Source organism: Euprymna scolopes, chromosome 24 (assembly GCF_053919585.1).
Source record: "Euprymna scolopes isolate OS-2025 chromosome 24, ASM5391958v1, whole genome shotgun sequence".
Classification (NCBI taxonomy): Eukaryota; Metazoa; Mollusca; class Cephalopoda; order Sepiida; family Sepiolidae; genus Euprymna; species Euprymna scolopes.
In genome coordinates, this window is record NC_136505.1 from 44,170,119 (window position 1) to 44,192,049 (window position 21,931).

General features: G+C 33.6%; 1 non-coding gene and 1 pseudogene across 1 annotated transcript; both read left to right on the forward strand.

Annotated features, from left to right (window-relative positions):
* The first annotated feature begins 17,808 nt into the window (after positions 1 to 17,808).
* On the forward strand, positions 17,809 to 17,943 carry LOC145247018 (U2 spliceosomal RNA; annotated as a pseudogene).
* Positions 17,944 to 18,703: 760 nt separating this feature from the next.
* Positions 18,704 to 18,776, forward strand: Trnar-acg (transfer RNA arginine (anticodon ACG)). Its single transcript has one exon. It is a non-coding gene; the product is annotated as a tRNA-Arg (tRNA).
* Positions 18,777 to 21,931: the final 3,155 nt, after the last annotated feature.

The window sequence follows — 21,931 nt, forward strand, 5'->3', positions numbered from 1 at the left end:
CGCCACATTTTCGTATTTCTACTTTTTAAATAATATTTCACCCAATATATTAATATTTTAATCTTCTGTATGTATATATATATATATATATATATATATATATATATATATATATATATATATATATATATACAGTAAAAAAGTAGAAATACGAAAATGTGGCGATTACTAATATATATATATATATATATAAAATAAATATAATTAAAATTTATATACATATATATATATATATATATATATATATATATATACATGTATAAATCAATTAAATTAATATATTAACACTATATATATAAATCATTTAAATAAATAAATTGTGGAAGTAAAATAATTACTATATATATATATATATATATATATATATATATATATATATATATATATATATATAGTAATTATTTTTCTTCCCCAATTTATTTATTAATTGATTATTGATTTATTTCACAAATACTAACCTACACCTTCAAATCCTAGTTTCTACTTAGACATTCCACTATTTACTCCTCAAACTACGATGGTTTCGTGTCAACTTTGTTTACATTTTACGATCTAACTAATTAATTTTTAAATTTATTTTATTGCGGACTATTATCCTCATCTTTTTAGTTTTTGTGTTACGACGTTTCGGCCAACTAATCTTCGGACTTTCACCGTGACGGGATAGGAACTCCGAATCTCCTAACTACATCCTCAGCAATTACTGCCTTCCATAGTTGTTTTCGTCTCACCACGTTTTTGGCCAAGTAAGCCTCTAGCCGGCTTTGGGTAGGATTGAAACCGCTATCTTCAGACAATGGTCACCTGAAAAAACGTCCCTATCCACTACGCTGTGGGCCCCGAAGGGCGATCAAGGTTGGATTTTTTTTATCTTATAAATCCATGTTTATTTATTATCTGATCTTCCATGGTCGGGTCCGTACCGAATGGTATATATATTATTTAATTGGAATTCATTATTCAGATGAGTTTTATTTATTAATTTATTTTACTGCGGACTATTATCCTCATTTTTGTAGTTGTTGCTTCACGACGTTTCGGCCAACTATTCCTCTGGCCTTCGTCGGGTGGTAACCGCGACGGGATAGGAACTCCGAATCTCCTAATTGCATCCTCAGTAAAGTCGGCCAAAGACCTACTTGGCCAAAAACGTGGTGAGACAACAACAACTATGGAAGGCAGTAAGTGGGGAGGGAAGTAAATAGGAATATCACCAATGTACACGCAGTGTGTTTAATGTTATGAGAAACTCAGTTTTGTTGATATTTTGATGAAGAAGTCGTCGTCGGCAACGAAGACGTCGTCGTTGTATTTTTATGTTTTTAGGAAAAATTTTAATATAAACTCCTCGGTATATAAGTACATATGAAATGCATAGTTTTGATACATCACTATTGTACATGCAATGTGTTTTATGGTAAAAAGAAAATTCAGATTTGTAGATGCTATGACGAAGGCATAATCTTTGTCGTCGTCGTCGTCGTCGTCGTCGTCGTCGTCGTCGTCGTCGTCGTCGTCGTCGTCGTCGTCGTCGTCGTCGAAAACGTTGATGTGTTTAGGAAAAATCTAAATATATAAGCAGCATATATTTGGGAGGTAAACTCCTCAATATATAAATGCATATGAAATGCGTAGTTTAGAAACATCACTAATGTACACACAGTTTGTCTCATTATAAAAGAACTCTGATTTATTGATATTTTGACGAAGGCGTCGTTGTTGTCAACGAATAAGTACGAGTTGGGTTTTTTTCTGTGGTTAGGAAAAGATAAATGAGAGTCTAATAGTGGATATCCTATTTTAAAAATTTATAATAAAAAGTAAGTAAATGGGTTATTATTAGTTCATTTAATGATTTTCTATCTCTTGTATTGTTCTATCTTACCTAAGCATTAAATGAAATTGAATTCGGGCCCAAGAATATGTCTCTTAGTGACGCCATATTTTAATGTTAGTAGCGTTCGTCTATAAAGCGAACAACTGGATTCTGGAATATGAGAATTATCAGAGCGCAGTCAATCAGAATAAACAGAATTTGGAGAGGGGGAAACTTTATTATTTATGAATCGGATATTGGAAAGAGAATGTTATGTCTATGTATCTATGAGTCAGTAACGATAGGTGTAATCACAGTATCTGTGGAATATGTAAAATTGGTCCCGGTGACAACTGGTAGCGATAGAAGGACTAAATATTTAGAGCGAAAAATAGGGACTCCTTCCTTCGAAGATGTTGCGTTTGTGGCGGTGTTGCTCGTCGGATCAATATAGCATGTTATTATCACGTCTGAATTTGTCTGTAATGGTGTGAAAAAGCTACACAAGATGGTGGCTATTAGGCTAGATGTATTGAATTTGTATGTGGCATCTGTTGTTGCAAACCTACGATACTTTGGTCCAGAGAGGAATTTCTGCAGCCATTTTATTATATAGGAGATAAGAGACAAAATATTGTAAGTATTAAACGAAACGTTAAATTCCTTTAAGAAAAAAAAACGGAAAGAAACTAAGACAGGTGCATGCGAGTATTATTTTTTAAACAGTTCACTTCTTCTAAGTAAAAAAAAATATTCGTGCTGAAACCGAAACCAAAATCTAAAGACAATGAGTCAAGTACGATAACCATTAGGCCAACTTGCTACAGTAAATTTACTTATTCTTGACATAAGTTAGCTGTCATACAAACATCCGCAAACAGATAAAAATTCGATGACCGCCCAAGTAGCATTTTTTTTTCATTTTGACCCCTAATCACCCCGTTTTTTTTCGGATGAAAACCAATTCAAATGTTTTCAACATGTCTAAATATCCTATAAAGCAAATTTCAAATCTGTAAATCAAAAATTTGTTGAGTATATAGGGTGAGAAATGTTCACACACATTTTCACTTTTATAGATATACTAGCAGTTCAGACCAGCTTTGCTCGGGCCCTATGTACTGTTCATAACTTTATGTGTATATATATATATATATATATATATATATATATATATATATATATATATATATATATATATATATTAAAAAGTTTGACTCATGGCCGGGTAACCTATATCTAACATTTCAAGCTTTTAGACCCAAAATTGGCTGAATAGTTTGTTAGAGTCTGCCAAAGTAAACTTTCAACCTTGACCTCTTGGCAGTCAAATTTTCGCCCAAAAAATGATTAAAATTTTGCTGAATGTCTGAATACCCTTTATGTAAAATTTCAAATGTGTAGGCCCAAAATTGGCTGATTAGTTTGCTAGAGACCGCAAATATCAAATCTTTTGAACTTTGACCCTTTGGCAGCAAAATATTCGGCCAAAATCCGATTAAAAAGCTTGCCCTATGCCTGAATACATTTTATGTAAAAGTTTAAATGTTTCGACCAAATATTGGCTGAGTAATTTCGTAGAGACCGCAGACGTCAATTTTTTTAATTTTGAACCTGACATTTTAACATTTATTGTTTGGGGCTCAAATCAAATTAAAAAGTTTGATCCATGTCCACCTAAACGACATCTAAAATTTCAAATGTTTAGACCCAAAATTGTCGGAGGAGTTTGGTAGAGTTTTCAAAGGTCAAATCGTTGAAATTTGACCCCTTGACAGCCAAATTTCTGGCTGAAAACCGATTAAAAAACTTTTCTCAAATCTCAATATCCCTTAAGTCAAATATCGAGTCTGTAGACTGAAAATTGACAGAGTAGTTTGGTAGAGAAATGTACACACACACAGAGAAAATTTCATATTTATATATATATACTAGCAGTTCCGCGCGGCTTTGCTCGGGCGCTATGTACTGTTCAAAACTTTACGTGCCTATGTATATATTAAAAAGTGTGGGTATGTACGGTAGTGTCTTTCTATATAATAGGCTTCCTTAATTACCATAGAGAAAAGTTGGTAAAGACCACAGACGTCAATTTTTTTTTTTAACTTTGATCCCAGTGTTGACCCCTTGACATTTATTGTTTGGGCTCAAATCAAATTAAAATGTCTGCCCCATGTTCAAGTAACCTACATCTAAATTTTCAAGTGTTTAGACCCAAAATTGGCGGAGGAGTTTGGTAGGCTCTGAAAAGGTCAACTCTGTAAACTTTGACATCTTGCCAGTCAAATATTCGCCCAAAAACTGAGTAAAAAGCTTGTTGCGTGTCTGAATACCCTTTATGTAAAATTTCAAATGTTTAGACCCAAAATTTGCTGAATAGTTTGCTAGAGGCCGCAAACGTCGAATCTTTTGAACTTTGACCCCTTGGAAGCCAACATTTTCAGCAAAAAACGATTAAAGAGGCTGGACCTATTTCTGATTACACTTTATGTAAAATTTCAAATGTAATTTCGTAAAGACCGCAGAGGTCAATTTTTTTTTAAACTTTGACCCCAAGTTTGACCCTCTAACATTTATTGTTTTGGGCTCAAATAAAATTATAAAGTTAGATCCATGTCCAAGTAATCTATATCTAAAATTTCAAGTGTTTAGACCCAAATTGGCGGAGAATTTTAGCAGGGTTCTAAAATGAAAATGCGTAATTACTCTTGGTCGCGGTTGATGAGGATATGGTGTCGCACATGCTTTCATGGGTTTTATGTAAAAAATATCGAGAGATAGAAAAGAGATTGTGTTGAATAGCTTTCTGGTTTAACTGGTTATGAAGCTATACACTGGCGTTAAAAGAGACAAAGAAGAGTATAGAAATGAAAGCTAAAGCATCCAAGAACGCGAACGATTATTACAGTGACTTCATGACATTAAAATTTTTATCTGTGTAGTCTATGAATCAGTAAATGTGTCATAAAATGCGTCAATTTTTTAGTATATTCTGATACTGTGCATGGATAGTTCAAATAGGGAGAGGCACGTAGGTATATAAAATTGGACCAACAATACAGGTATAACATCATTCAACGCAAGGTAGAATAGACAGGTCCACAGAGAAGTAGTATGACAGGTGTCTGGATCTGTTCAACAGTAAATATATATATATATATATATATATATATATATATATATATATATATATATATATATACTAGCATGGGTGTCCGGCGTTGCCCGGGGTATTTGGAGGTGTATGTTGAGCAAAAAAAAAGAGGTCAATTTTGTTAACTTTGATCCCTATTATGACCCCTTAAAATCTATTGTTTTGGGCTCAAATTAAGTTATTAAGTTAGATCCATGTCCAAGGAACCTATATCTAAAATTTCAAGTGTTTAAACCCAAATTTGTCGGAGGAGCTTGGTAGAGTTCTCAAAGGTAAAATTGTTGAACTTTGACTACTTAATCGCCAAATTTCTGGCCGAAAACCGATCACATCGATTTTCCCAAATCTCAGTACCCTGTATATCAAATTTCAAACCTGTAGACTAAAAATTGACAGAGTGATTGCGTAGAGAAATGTACACACACACAGACAGATAGATAGATAGATAGATAGATAGATAGATAGATAGATAGATAGATAGATAGATTAAACTAAAATATGTACGTATAAATAAATATATATGGAAACAATATTGTGTGTCTTGTAAACTTTTTACGCAAATATTATGCAAGTATAAATCATGTAGAATATCTGCATGAATATAATTACACGTAATAGTTAACTAAAGATGATCATCCCATAAGAAAGTTACCGATATATAAATGTGTGTATGTATGTATGTTTGCATGTCTGCCTAAAACTTTTGATAGAGGCAACAGATTTGACCAAGATGTGTATCGTTTTGAAGTTCAACCTTTAAGACGACAAATATCGAAAAATTGGCTAAAAAAATTAAGATCTTCACCTGCAACTGGGCACTTTTCTACAGGGGTGCGCTTTTTCGCCGATTTTTTGAAAGTCATCCTCTCCTTTCGATTGTCTAGCCTTTATTTAAACATAAATCACTTCCGGTTTGGCGGTGGTCGTAACAGCAAAGACGTCAGGGCTTTTCCCCTGTTCTTTTCCACCTTCGTGGTACGTGTTCGAGCCTGCCTTCCTACTACCACTTTTTTTTTCATTTTTTTTTTTTTTTTTGCTAAACATACACATCCAAACACCCGGGCAACGCCGAGCTGAAATGCAAAAAAAAAAAATAATATATATGTACTGTTCATAACTTTATGTGCATATATATATATATATATATATATATATATATATATATATATATATATATATATATATATTGAAAAGTGTGATTCATATTCAGGTAACCTACATCTAAAATTTCAAGTGTTTAGACCCAAAATTGGCGGAGGAGTTTGGTAGAGTCTGTCAAGGTCAACTCTTTCAACTTTGACCTTTTGGCAGCAAAACTGATTAAAATGCTTGCTGCGTGTCTGAATACCCTTTATGTAAAAGTTCAAATGCTTAGACACAAAATTGGCTTGTAGTTTGCTAGAGACTGCAAAGCTAAAATCTTTTGAATTTTGACCCCTTGACGGCCAAATTTTCGGACAAAATCCGAGTAAAAATCTTTCGCTATTTCTGAATACCCTTTATGTAAAATTTCGGATGGTTAGACCAAGTTAAAAAGTTTGATCCATGTCCACGTACCCTACATTTAAAATTTCAAGTGTTTAGACCCAAAATTGACAGAGAAGTTTGGTAGGGTTTTCAAAGGTCAAATTGTTGAACTCTGACTCCTTGACAACCAAATTTCTGGCCGAAAACCGATTAAAAAGATTTTCCCAAATCTCAATACTCTTTATGTCAAATTTTGAGTCTGTAGACTGAAAAATGACAGAGTAGTTTGGTAAGGAAATGTACACACATAGAGACACACGCACACAATTTCACTTTTATAGATATACTAGCATGGGTACCCGGTGTTACCTGGGTTGAAATGAAGTTCCGTTTGGAACACACCTGCTATACTAATCATTTTCATTATGGGCAACGTGAATACCCCCACAACAATTTCAAAAATAAAAGAACGGATAAAAACATGTAAATGGAATCGCCCAAAAAATAAGTACATGATACCCTCTCCACCAGATATTTCGGCAGAAGGGATACAAAGAGAAGAAACTATTCTCCAGATATTGAGCACTGGAAAGACCCTCCCCCCCAAAAAAAAAAAAAATTTTTTTTAAATAAATCATTGCACCTTTTGTTTAAATAAAATAAATAGCAGCGAATGCACGTGCGATCGCAAAAAAAAAAATTGGCCAAGTAGGCAGAATCCCTAAAAAAAAATGAAGATCTACAAAATGTATTCCAAAAACAATTAAATGAAATTTTTCGTCATTTTGTGTTTCTAATATAATCCTCTCCCGAAATTGAATTAGTCAAATTTGGGGGTTCGTTTTGTTTTTGTTAGGTGAACGTACAGATGGTCTCTTAAAAATTAATTAAACTTATCATCATTTGATGTTTCAAATGTAATTCCAGCCCTCCCACCACCACCAAAAAAAAACAAAAAAAAAATTGTATTTGTCATGTTTTGTCTTCTCCCCCAACCCCCTCCTTCGATCGCCAAACTTTTGAAAAAATGCTAGAGGTGATCTGTCTTGTTGAATGCTTGGTGGCCAAAAAGTGGGTGCTCATTTTATGTTAAATTTATATAGAAAAGTTATCCCCCGATCAAAATTGTTTTTTTTTTTCTTTCAAAATTTCTTCTTTCATATTATTTATAAAGGCTGTTTAAACGTATTAAGCCCAAAAAAGTAGATCTTCATATTTTTTAGGGGTTAAACGATGCTGGGTCACGTCGTAAAATTTTACCTTTTTTTAATTAGAAAGTTAAGTTTATAAAAGATAAGATTAACGTGAAAAAGACAAAAATATGTAAATTGTAGAATTTAGAGGGTGGCAGTAGATCTTTATTTTTTATTAGATATTAAACGACGCTGAGTCACATCGTAAAAATTTACCGATTTCTGTATAGTCATTTAAAAATAATAAAAACAAACAAATGAAATCTTTTCAGTTTTTGTCTTAAGTGTTTCGGGGTTGTTTTTTTTTTTTTTTGAATATTTGTTAAAAAAAAAAACAATAAAAGACAAGCATTTTTCTATCTACACGGAATTATTTTTCAAGCTAGAAAATTATTCAGATTGCCAAATTATTTTATTTTTTATAATTATATTGATAGCATATTAAATTTAATTTATTTGGAATTATTATTCCAACATCGATTTTTTAAAATATTTTTAGAGTTATTTTCCCTTAGGAACTTCGGAACATGAATAGTTTGTTTGTTTAATTAATAATTCCAAATAAATTAAATTAAATAAGTTATCAATATAATTTTTGTTCAAAATTTATTAAATAACAATTTTAAATAGAATACTTAAAACAATTCTCTCACTAGAAACATTAACTAAGATACCGCTATTTAATAACATCGAGTTTTCTTAATGTCATATGCAAATGAGATGATCTCTTAATTGTATAGTTTGCAAGAATCATATTATATATAGAAATGAATGAAAGGGTAAAGTAGGGAACCTTTTGTATATATTAATAAAATTGTAAACAAACAACAGACAGGAATATGAATTTATATATATAGACTAGCAGTGTAGTCCGGCTTTGCTCGGGCCCTATATATTGTTAATAACTTTATATGCATATATATATATATATATATATATATATATTAAAACGTTTGTATTACTGTCCAGGTAACCTACATCTAAGATATCAAGTGTTTTGACACAAAATTGGCAGAGGAGTTTGGTAGAGTTTTCAAAGGTCAAATCGTTGAACTTTGGACACTTGAAAGCCAAATTTCTAGCCGAAAACCGATTTAAAAGATTTTCCCAAATCTCAATACCCCTTATGTCAAATTTCGAGTGTGTAGACCGAAAATTGACAGAGTAAATTGATACACACGCGGATATTTTCACTTTTATAGATAGATAGATAGATAGATAGATAGATAAATTAATTCACTATTAATCTCAAACCCAAAATTATTTGCTATAATTGTACTATTTTCTCAAATCCAAACTTATTTACTATTAATCAACTATTAATCTCAAACCCAAAATTATTTGCCATTAATTTACTATTACTAATAATTCACTATTAATCTCAAACTTAAAATCATTTGCTATTAATTTACTATTAATCTACACTCTAACCTTATTTACTAGTTGCATTTCTGCCAATCTTTGCTCGGGCCCTTTCTACTGTTCATAACTTGCCCTTTGTGTGAATACACTTTTATGAAAAATTTCAAATGGTTAGACCAAAAATTGTCTGAGCAATTTGGTAGAGACCGCAGAGGTATATCTTTTTTAAATTTGACATCAATTTTGACCCCTTAACATTTATTATTTTAGTTTCAAATCAAAATAAAATATTTGACCCATGTCCAAGTTACCTACATCTAAAATTTCAAATGTTTAGACAAAAAATTGGAGGAGAAGTTTGATAGAATCTGCGAAGGTCAACGTTTTCAACTTTGACCTTTTGGCAGCTAAATTTTGGCCCCTAAACTTATTAAATTGCTTGCTGCATTTCTGAATATCCGTTATGTCAAATTTCAAATGTTTAGACAAAACATTGGCTGAGTAGTTTGCTAGAGAACGCAAAGGTAAATTCTTTTGAACTTTGACCCCTTGGCAGTAGAAATTTTGGACCTAAACCGATTAAAGAGCTTGCCCTATCTCTAAATTCCCTTGATGTAAAATTTCAAATGTTTAGATCAGAAATTGACTGAGTAATTTGGTACAGACCGCAGGGGTCAATTTTTTTTTTAAATACGACCCCAATTTTTGACCCCTTAATATTTATTGTTTTGTGCTAAAATTAAATTTAAAAGTTTGATCCATGCCCAAGTAACCTATATTTAAAATTTCAAGTGTTCAGACCCAAAATTGATGGAAGAGTTTGGTAGAGTTTTCAAAGGTCAAATAGTTGAACTTTGACCTCTTGACAGCCAAATTTCTGGCTGAAAACTGATTAAAAAGATTTTCCCAAATCTCAATACCCCTTACGTCAAATTTCGAGACCGAAAATTGACAGAGTAATTTGGTAGGGAAATGTACACACACAGACACATACACACACACATTTTCACTTTTATATATATATATATATATATATATATATATATATATATATATATATAAAATGAGTAAATGGTAAATGGCAAAAAAAGTGCTCAATACTACTGTAGAGCGAAATATGTTTTTGTTACCGTTTTTTGGTCTGCTTAGTTACACGTGTTTCCACTACAATATATATATATATATATATATATATATATATATATATATATATATATATATAAGGCATAATCATGTTGACACACTGTACTTGCTAGATCACTGAAGTTAAGTAACGTAGGTCCTGGCTAATATCAGATAAGTGATCATTTGGAAATGCTAGGCGCTGTATGTACTGCGCCAAGTCATGGAAATTTCCAGGAGCCACACTAATTCACTGGGAGCGATGCATCTAGGAGAAGGTAACTCTGATGTAAAAACCTGCATTGTACTGTATGCTTTGTCTTGTGGCAGTCATCTGCACAGACAAAAAATTAACAGTAATAGCAAAAAGTGTAGTTGGTTCTACACAAAGCCTTCACCACTATAACCAAATCATCTGTGTGGATTTCCAAACAACTTAGTTGTTGTGGGGGAACCTCATACATCAAAATCGACGGGGAGAGTCGATCATATATATATTTATATAGATAGATAGATAGATAGATAGATAGCTGGCTTCATGGTCGGGTTCAAATATCCTGATCGACAGTAATCATGACTCCCTGCACTGATGATTCCCAAAAGGATGAAACACTAGTGTCTGTAGATATTAAAAATAATGATTATAATAATTATGTTGAATAGCTTTCTGGTTTAATATTGTCAAGCACTTTACGTTGAAATGAAATAAATCGGTCATTTAAACCCTCGTGCGCAGATCGTGATGTTTATTTTTATTATTGCATTTTCACCCCAAACAAGGCACGTTGCCACTTTGATGTAAGGGGCTACTATCTGGGATATAAATTGCAGGGATACTATGTAGGGAGTTGAGCAGCAAGATATCTGTTTATAGTACATTTGCACTTCTGTATGTCAGTACTGTTGGGGAAGCAGGGACCCGGAAGGGAATTCCAAAGTCTAGAAGTTCTGGGGAAGAAACTATTAGATTAGAAGGCTTTCTGACATCTAGGGATCTCTACTGTGTAGAGGTGGGACTTTGCAGCTTGTCGGGTTTGTCGGAGGTAATTAGGTTGAGAGGATACAAGAGCTTGTAGTTTGTCAGAGCACCTGCCATTAAAATACTTGTGAAACAGGCCGAGAGATGCAACATTTCGTCGATGGGACAGAGGTTGAAGTTTAGCTGACAGTTCGGGACCTATTAAATTGGCGACTTTTGAACCGTGTCCAGTAGGGAGAGACTAGTAGCAGATGCATCAGCCCAAATGTGACAACAACAATACTCCATACAAGGGCAAATAATGGCCATGTAGAGGTACAGGATACTTTCAGGTGTAAGTAACTTTCTAACACGGTTGAGAAAGCCCACCTTCCACTTGGCAATGCTTTCGATGTATCTTTTTCAACTCATGTTCCTTGTGAATGTTAAGCCAAGGAGTTTGAACGAAGTACTTTCAGGTAATGCATCATTAGCCTTAGCGATTGGTGGTTGGGAAGGTTTCTTGTAAATTATTAAAGGAAACGAGCTTAGTCTTTGCAGCATTGAATGTTACCATCCATTTTAGACCCCATTCCACTACAGACTGAAGGTTTTCCTCTAGGGTTTTTGCCATTGCCTTGGATATGTGTTCATTCGTTTCCCCCTCGTGCCTGTTATAGAGCATGGTGTCGTCCGCAAATATTCCCATCTCAGAGACAATTTTTTCAGGGAGGTTACTTATGAATATTAAGGATCGACCCCTGAGGTACACCTGCATTCATGTTATATTGTTTTGACATATGACCATCGAGGACAACCTGGATTCTTCTCTTATTTAAGAAAGGTTTAATTATGTTAAGTATTCGTTCAGTGACACCATATGATCTAATTTTCATGAGGAGACCATCGTGCCATACCCTGTCAAAAGCTTTAGATATATCTAGCGCTACTACCCTCCCTCCCCTGTCTTATCTAGTGCATGGTATATAAGTTCAGAGATTACTGTCAAGATATCTGCAGTAGAATGAGCTTACCTAAATCCATCTTGTTGATTGAACAGAATTTTAGTAACTGTAAGGTGGTGCACTAGAGATTGATTAATTATGGACTCAAATATTTGGGCGAAAAGAGGGAGGAGGCTAATGAGGCGATAATTTAATGGGTCAGTTCTTTCGCCGGTGTTTTTTTTTTTTTGGTACCACAGAAGTAGTTTTCCAGCAGTCAGGGAAGCGAGATTCGTAAAGGCATGTGTTGGAGAGTATTGGAGCAACCTTGGCAGAGCATATTTTTAATAATACAGCCGGGATGAGATCAGTTCAACATGCTTTTGAAGTGCCTAGGTTTTTTTTATATCATGTCCTTGAGAAGGGGTGTTTTTCAGATCATCTAGTGTGGTTCTGTTCGCAAAGGAAAATAAGGGAGGGGTGGTTTGCCGTGCAAACAACCTCATGATTGTTGGGTAGTGGGGGAATTTTTCATTGCTCTTTATTTATTACATTAGTTGTAGATTTTCCAGAAATCACGAGTTCCTAATTTCTGTGCTTCAATGCATTTTATGATGGTTTTCTCTCTTAGCTGTCACTATTTCTTTCTTACAATTACTTCTAACTTCTATAAACTTTCTATGCATGCTGCCTTTGAGCAATGGCAGCTGAGCAAATATAAGTAAACCAATGGAGAGAGTGGGATTTGCTATAGAACTTCTGTGTGAAAACATGTACTTCAATTGCCGGCTTAAACCATTCAGTAGTCTCATTTACGCACTGTTTCACAGGAAGAGTTAAATGTTTAATCATAAGATCACTCTCGGTCCCCTTGAATGACATTTACACTTTATATAAATGTTAATTTCAACTATAATTTTTGCTGTGGTTAACATTGATCGAACAGTTTGTTCCTGGTTAAAGGAGTCAGAGATGACTTTGTGGCCGTGTTTGAATCTCCTGAATTGCTGTAATCGTGACTCCCTGCACTGATGATTCCCAAAAAAAATGAAGCCCGAGTGTCTGTAGGTATTAAAAACAATTATTATAATAATTATATATATATAATATTTGTATTAATGTTAATAATAATAATATAAATAATAATGATATAATCAAAAATGAAATTATATATATGTTAATAATTTTATTTATACAGACATGTGCAAACGACACAACATTTTCTTTTATATGTTCATATTAAAAATATTTTTAATGACTACAGATCGAAACATCGTCATGTCAGTGTCGTGGCGTTTGTACATATTTGTATGGATAAAGATTACATTTTATATTCACATTTTATACTTTTCTTTGTTTCTTTTAACCACACTGTATAGATTTACATCCAGTTAAACGAAAAAGCTAAATCATGCACGTGACATGATGGAAAAAAAGCAAATCCACACAATTTTCTTATTTCAATTCAAGCTAGGTCAGAAAGTTGCAGAAACAGCTTGCAATATCAATGAAACATTTGGCCCAGGAACCACTACTGAATGCAAAGTACAATGGTGGTTTAAGAAATTTCATGGCAGCAATGAGTCCTGAAGATAATGAGCATAGTGGTTGGTCATCAGATGTTGACAATGATTAATTAAAGCCTTAGTTAAAGCCAATCCATGCACAACTGTTTGAGAACTTGCTTCTGAATTAGATATAATAAATACAACGATTTCCAACCACTTGAGAGATTGGAAAGACAATTACGATAAAAAAAAAAAAAAAAGAACTCAAGACAAGTCGTTGGTATAAATATGTTGAGCTCTAATGCGTCATGTAGCAAAATGAACCTCAAATCTTGTTTGTTGTTATCTGTTTGTTTGTGTCGCCCCCCCCCCCGGGCCTCCCTTGGTTATCTTCCCAGTCCGATTTCCTCTTTTCCAATTCTGGACTCCAATCTCTTTGATCTCTATCAGTTGACCTCCGAGCTGCCTATTACCGTCAAGTATCCCAAACTGAAAACTGTATAAACTAACTCTTAAATTTATTGCTTCAAAATCGGAAATCCTATGTCCAGTCTTTTATCTAAGGGTGACCGATAAGTAGAAAATGATTCGCCCTCTCGGCCACTCTCAGCTCATCCTCTATCCCATTTTCTACTGCCTTTGTTTTCGTTGGTGAATCATTTCTAATTATTGTGAGGAGTTTTTTTTTTTTTTTTTTACCTCCGACATTTTACCCCCTTTTTTTCATGAATCACTTCCTAACACTTTGCCGGGTCCCGGCTCTGGAGGGTGAAGTCTATGGTATCATATATGCACCCCTGGTGCTACCATCACCTTTGTCACTGGGCAGAATATAAAAACATTTGTTCATCTTTTCAAATTCATATCGTCTTAATAAAATGCTTTTACTACCGTCCGTTGATCATCATCAACGTTCGCAGCTTGATTTCACATAGACATAGAAATGCTAATTCGTCACACACGTTTTATCTTTGCTTATGTTTTGATCAAATCCTGTTTGATGCCGGTCCTGGATATGACATTAAACTATATCCAGTGGTGAGGCCCCAGCTTGCGGGCTTTGGAGAGTGTGGAGCCACCCTTTAATTGCCATTGTTCCCAGGTCCACTCTGACCTGGAGTGGTAGTACCTGTTAGGGTCCCAACTATGGATTAAATAGAAACCGACTTGAAAACAACAAATATATTCTATTAAAAAATTGTTCTTCGAAATAACTGGATTCGGCATTAAATAATCTGAAAAGGGTTAATATGCTGTAAAACAAAAACAACCAATCAACCTGTTTGATACCTGTTGAGCTGTGGTTTGGAGACGATGTAAACCACCTTTCAAACCAGTGATACAGAGTAGAACAATAAAATTGTTGCCCTAGAAAAGACATGATTCCATTTCCATTTGATGAAAACTGTTTTTTTTTTTGTTTGTTGGAGACCATCTACTTGTTGGCCAGTTGTGTATAAAGAGTTTATTTTTCTACATAGACACCACCATTCTCAATGCACTTTTGCCAGGCATTCAATGACGCATTACTGCTTCTGACGCATGTCCATGACAGGGTTTGTTTTCTTAGAATCTCACACCGTCAATATTTGCAACAGAAAGATGAAACTTTATCAAACCAATGCACTTTGCAAGCCCCTTTGATCCATTCTGGCAGAATTTTTTTACAAAATAGGAGGTATATAAAAAAAATTTTCCATTTTAAAAAAATAGCGAATTGAACAAGGGTTGTAAAAAATGGTTGTAAAAAATTGTTCCTTCACTCACCACGCATGCGCGTCTCGCGTTCTTCTTTAATTTGGTTTAAATAGTAAGAAAGCACAACATTATTTCACTTAAGTACCTGTGGACCAATGGATAAAGGGACCGAGTCAAAACATGTGTTTCAGGTTTGTGCCGCTGTAACAAAGTTTGTTGGGGGGGGGTAACATTTTTCATTCGCTTCTTCTACATTTTCTTGTTTATATTTTTATTTTTGCTCAGCATCCTTAATAGAACGCCAGGGCAATGCTGGGTACATCCGCTACATAACGTGTTTCCTTGTTTTCATTACATGGAACATTGTGTTTTTTTCTTCAGTTTTTTTTTTTTTCATCTGATTAAAACAGTTTCATTTGTTTTTGTTTTTTTTTGCTTTTTATTTTATTATTTTTTATTTATTTATTTATTTATTTATTCTGTTTTGTTTTTAATCAAATTGAAACGAAAAACCTTCATTTGTTTTCGGGGTGTTTTCTTTTTGTTTGTTTTTTTGGGGGGTTTATTTTTATTTTGTATTTTGTTTTTTGGGGGGGAGGGGGAGTTAAGGTGATAAGTGAAATTAGTACAGTAATTAATAAAACCAATAATCAATGATGAATACATGGAAGTTTCGTTTCATTCCATTAGAATAGGATTACATGTTTTCGTTCTTAAATAAAATTTCTGCTTCTTAATAAAACTCTGAGACGTTCGTAAGTAACATGAGGAGGTTAGGGGTTGGGCAGCAGCAACAACAACCGTACTATAACTTTTTCGGGGGGGGGGGAGCATGCTTCCACAGGTCAAAGCTGGTTAACAAGTATTGATAGTAATATATATATATATACACACACACACACACAAGGTGCCTTCAATAAGTTTCCAGATTTTTATACATTAAAAAATGTCATAGACTCTTGAAAATTCAGTATGTTATTGTTATACATGTTATGAGATGACTGACCAATTTTTATGATTTCATGTTCAAATGAACAGCTACAGCAAGAATTGGAATGCACCCTACTAAAGCCTGATTGTCATAGCTGGTGAATTTAAAAAATGCAATCTGGACATGAGGACATTTTAGAGAAACGATATGTAATAAAATGCCACAGAAACGTATTGAATGCTTCAGACTGCTTTTGGACCATCTTGCATGAATTGAGCATCAGTTTTTGAGTGGCATAAGAGATTCAAGAAAGGCGGGGAGTCTGTGAAGGATGATGAGAAGTATGGGAGGATCAATGAAGTCAGAACACCAGAGTTGATTGACCAAATAAAGAATTTCATGGATAAGGACCGTCGTGTGTCTAGAGACAATAAGTGTACAGTTTGATGTCAGTGTGGGAACTGTATACACAATTATTCGCAAGGAACTGAAGATGCAGAAGATTTGTGGAAAGTTTGCCCAGAGAAGATCACAGACTATTTGACCAAAATGGGCGCCAAGGCAGTTCCTCACCCTCGCTATAGTCCTGTCCTTGCTCCCTGTGATTTTTTATTATTCCCTAAGCTAAAGTGACGAGGGTGATTGACATACTCACACAGGCAGATTTCCATGAGGCCTTCCAAATGTTGTTGGAATGGTTCAAGTGCATTACAGCCGAAAAAGATTACTTGGAAGGGGACTAAAGCTTCATGTGTGTACTATCAATAAAAGTGCCCATACGATATTCAATAAAATTCAGTTTAAACTTTGAAGAAATGCCACAGAGACGTATAAAATGTTTCAGACTGCTTTTGAACCATCTTGCATGAATCGAGCATCAGTTTTTGAGTGACATAAGATTCAAGGATGGCAAGGAGTCTGTGAGGGATGATGAGGTGTGAGAGAAGTAAGGAAGTCAAAACACCAGAGTTGATTGGCCAAATAAAGAATTTCATGGATAAGGACCGTCGTGTCTATGGAGACAATAAGAGCACAATTTGATGTTAGTGTGGGAATTGTACATACAATTATTTGCAAGGAACTGAAGATGCAGAAGATTTGCACATAGTTTGTCCCAAGGGTGATCAGAGAAGATAAGAAAACCGGAAAAAAAAAAAAAAAAAAAGCAAGAGAGAATTAATTGAAATGAGTGCTTAAAAGAATATGCAGATTAAGTAGATTTTTTGCAGATGAATACAATTCCACGACCGATATAACAAAGTTGTATTTTCTTTTTAAATAAATAGAAAAAAGGCTTGACTTTTTTCTGTTGTTCTTGGCCTTCAGATCACGGGGTTGGAAGGGTCCTACTAACCACTGTTGTATTTTTTCTTCCCCCGCCCCCTCGACACAAATGAATTATTGTATTACCTTTATTGTTATATTTTTTGTTTTTACACATTAATAAAAAAATGTTTTAAAAATTGGGTTCTAAGTAGGACGTCCCCCAGTACGAAAGGGTGAATGCGGTATTATGGTGGAAGAAGATACTAGCTAAGAGAAACTTTTGTTTAGTTCTGGAGTGACAATGATGACCAACGACCCCCACTTTTCTCCCTTTTGAGTTGGCCTTGTGCCTAAGTTTTTTGTTCAAGTTTAACGTTTTAGCCTGAATAAAAGATTTTTGGCCTTTTGGCCAAGATCAAAGTGTAGTATCTGTTCTTCAGATGCGGCACTTACTTCCAGTTCTCGTTCTTTCAGTGGAGGAGAAATCCTTCACGACTGAGACAATTTTTATTTTTGTACCTTTTCTCCATGTTAAAAAACGACCCTGATGTCTAACTCTGTCCCGTGGGGAGGCATTGTAAATAGGTACTCTTAAGCTAATTTGTCTTGATCAATGGAGGAGAAGCCCTCTTATACTGAAACAATTATTTTTGGTCCCTACCAGAGTCCCCCCTTTGCCTTTTTTCGAGGAGCTGGTTTAACCCCACATTAAAAACGACCTTGTGTCACATCTTGCTTTCGTGGGGAAGCAAATAAATACTAATAAATAGAAAAAAGGTTTTTAATATGAATATCAATACACAAAAAAATAAAATAATAGGAGTGCAAATATATATAATGTAATGTTTTAAGTAATATACATAATGTAAAAATTTACTCATCAGATTCATCGATACTATTAATAAAATTCTAAATTTTTATTTATTTTTTTATTTATGTGTATGTGTATGTGTATATATACCAATAAAACTTTCGAACGAATGCACCGAATTGAAAAATTCTTTTTTCCCCTGAAAGGTGCGAGTCCCTAGATTGTCCTTATCTATATATGGTTCGTAACGAACAACGCCGAGTTACACAAAAGGCCCGAAATAAGGATTTTTGGCCGTTTCATTTTTGTCAAAAAAGTTACCTGCCCATGTCATGTTACTCTAACCCAGTAAATACTTATGTGAAAACTTCAAAGAAGAATGAATGAAAAAAAAAAAAAAAAAAAAAAAAAATTTGATCTTCGTGATCTGTATACAGTCGCGGTAACAGGTAACATCTTTCGGCATACAGACAGGATTTGTGGCGCAATGGATAACGCATCTAACTACGGATCAGAAGATTCCAGGTTCGAATCCTGGCAAGTTCGTAATAATTTTAACCATCATTTTATCCAACGTTTACTCATTATCCTTACCCTTAGTTGTTTTTGTTTTTTCAGTGATTTTGTTTTGTGAATATGGGAATTTCCCATACTTCGAGTTCAAAGGGTAAGCGTTGATGATAAGACGATGTTGAGTGTACTCGATTTTGTGTTTTACTCGGCGTTGCGACGTTGCGTGTGCTGACCCGACGCAGACGCTAGTTTGAAATAAATTAATAATGCTCAACAACAACAACACAGACAATATAGAGTAAAGAAAAAAAGCCGGGTTAACATTGAACAATGAAAAAAAGATTTTATTCAAGAATTTAAAAATATATATCACAGCAAGATAAATGCACGCTCAATTGATGCTCTTAATGTTTAACAAAAGAGTTAGAAAGGAAATAAATAAATTTACACATCAAAAAAAAATTAAAAAAAAAAAAAAGAACTAAGTTCATTTGTGAATGAAATAAATACACAATATATTCACATCTTTTCGTGCCCAATTACGAGACACGTTTTTAGTTTTTGAGATTTATTCAACATCTTTTTTGTTATCATTATTATTAATTAAAAATACAACATACAAAAATCACAATACTCAATATATTGCATAAGATTATTTGTCCATCGTTCAAACAAATAGTGAATAAAAAAAATTAAAAAATGTAAAATATATGGAACTGATGAATGAGTTTGTATAATAGACTAGTATTTTCAGAGTTACCTGGCTAGTTTTTTTTTGTTTATATATATATATATATATATATATATATATACACACACACACACTTTTACCTCCCTGCTACCAAAAACTCTCACTTCAGGATTTATCATACAATTTGGATATGAAGTTCAATATCCTTTTCATTCTGAACCAATATATAATTTCCCTTATTTTATTATTTTAAAAACTTTTAAAACTTTTAATTATGATTGCCTATGTTTATTACATTTAGAAAATTAGGTATAAACCATTTATAATATTTGCTAATATTTTTTTTACTCTGAGGAGAAGGGCAAACATGGAAAACCTATAGGTTAAGGAATTATACTTATTGAAATGCATCCTTTGTCTTGCATTTAATAAAAATTATGTATTTGAAATTTAACCGTTTCACATTATAAAATCTAAATTACTAAATTATGAGACATATATATATATATATATATATATATATATATATATATATATATATATATATATATACCAAAGATTCAGCTTAACCTTTAGTTTCTCGAAGATTTGTCGTAACTATCACTCTGCCTGGGAGGTGACTGGACAAATGGTTAACAACACAGACTGACAATCTGGGTGTTCCAAGTTCAAATCCAGTTCATTCCACAAAATCACTTTTACTTAAGACGTTGGCAACCTTCACGTGATCTCTCCTGTAAATACCCGATGACTTTCTAGAAGGAATTCTGACTAAAAAAATATCGGGGAAACCAATGCCAACAATAGAATTTTTTGATTCGTACGATATAATGATGATGATGATGATGATCGGTATGCCTATCATGTGTCTCTTCTCAGAAACAAGAGATAGATAAATATCTGAATTTTCCCAGAAAAGGGAAAAGTGATGGAGTATGAAAGCAACAGTGGTACCAGTCATAAGCAGAGCACTGGGAACATATTAAAAAATGCTTGCAAGGGATTCCAGAATGGAAGTTGGACCATCCTGATAACACCACTGTAAAAGTAATTTTAAAAAAGCAGAAGATTCCTGAAGTATAACTTGACTTCTAGTACGAACCCTAACCCAGTAAATACTTATGTAAAAACTTCAAAGAAAAATGGAAAAAAAAAAAAAAAAGACAAAAGTTTGATCTTCGTGATCATTAACAGAATGATATGGCTGAAAGCTGTTAGAATACAGAAGAGAATCTGGGAATACTGAGGTGATTTGCTGTCATTTAACCTTCATTGTGGACCACTAGTCTAGAATAGGGGGAAAAAGGAAAAAAAAAACATTAATAGTAATGTACTGCAGTAATTATACTTATTAAAAATAAGTAATTAATTTTGTTTCTTTTTTTTTTTTAAGTCATTATACCACTACATTTAACATAATGGTAGAAGTGTTCACTAATGGGCCAGGAGACCAGAGTTCAATCCTCAATCAAAACGTGCCAAAGACTTAAAAAAAAAAAAAAAAAAAAAAAAAAAAAAAAGGATCATGGCCAAGTAGAGTAATCTTGCAAATAGAGTGGCACCCTCCCCTACACCATGGTGTAACATCTAATGAAATGGGAGCCTTCAAGTCGCCCTGACTATACGCGGCCACTTAGCTTTAAGCCATTAGCTGCTCTTTCAAGTACCACATACATGAATTTTATTAATCATGTGAGATAATTCAAATTAAAAACTATTTTATTCTCACACTTTTTTTTATCATTGTAAAAAAAAAAAAAAAAAAAAGAAAGAAAGAAAAAGAAAATGCCCTATATAAGATTTGCATCAACTGGTTTCAAAAATGGTCGCGCAAAAGAATGAAATACTCTTCGCAGGGCAGCCGATGTAAGAACAAGAAAAACTGATTTCATTTTAATTATCTACAATCAAATTTGACTATCCTAACCTGACATTCTCTATTACCATTCGGAAATATAAGAATCCATATTTTTTTCTTGCAAGCTGTCCAGCAACAAGTAAGGCAGACTGGACACTCAAACTGTCGAGATGCATACGTTGATTAGAAATCTTTTGTTTATGTATATTTTTAAGGAAATTATTTTCCGTTTCTATAAAAAAAATATCGGGGAAACCAATGCCAACAATAGAAACTTTGGATTCATATGATGATTGGTGAGCCGGTTATGTATCTCTTCTCAGAAACATGAGAAAAGATGGCTAAATATCTGAATTTGCCCAAAGAAAGGAAACGTGATAGTATATGAAAGCAACAGTGATACCGATCATAAGCAGAGCACTGGGAACATTAAAAAAGCTTGCAAGGGGTTCCAGAATGGAAGTCGGACCATCCTGATAATACCACTGCCAAAATAATAATAATAAAAAAAAAATTTTTTTTAAATGAAGAGTCCCAAAGTATTAATGTGTGACATGCTGTCACTTGACTATCAATATGAACCTTAACCCAGTAAATACTTATTGTGAAAACTTCAAAGAAGATTGAAAAAAAAAAAAA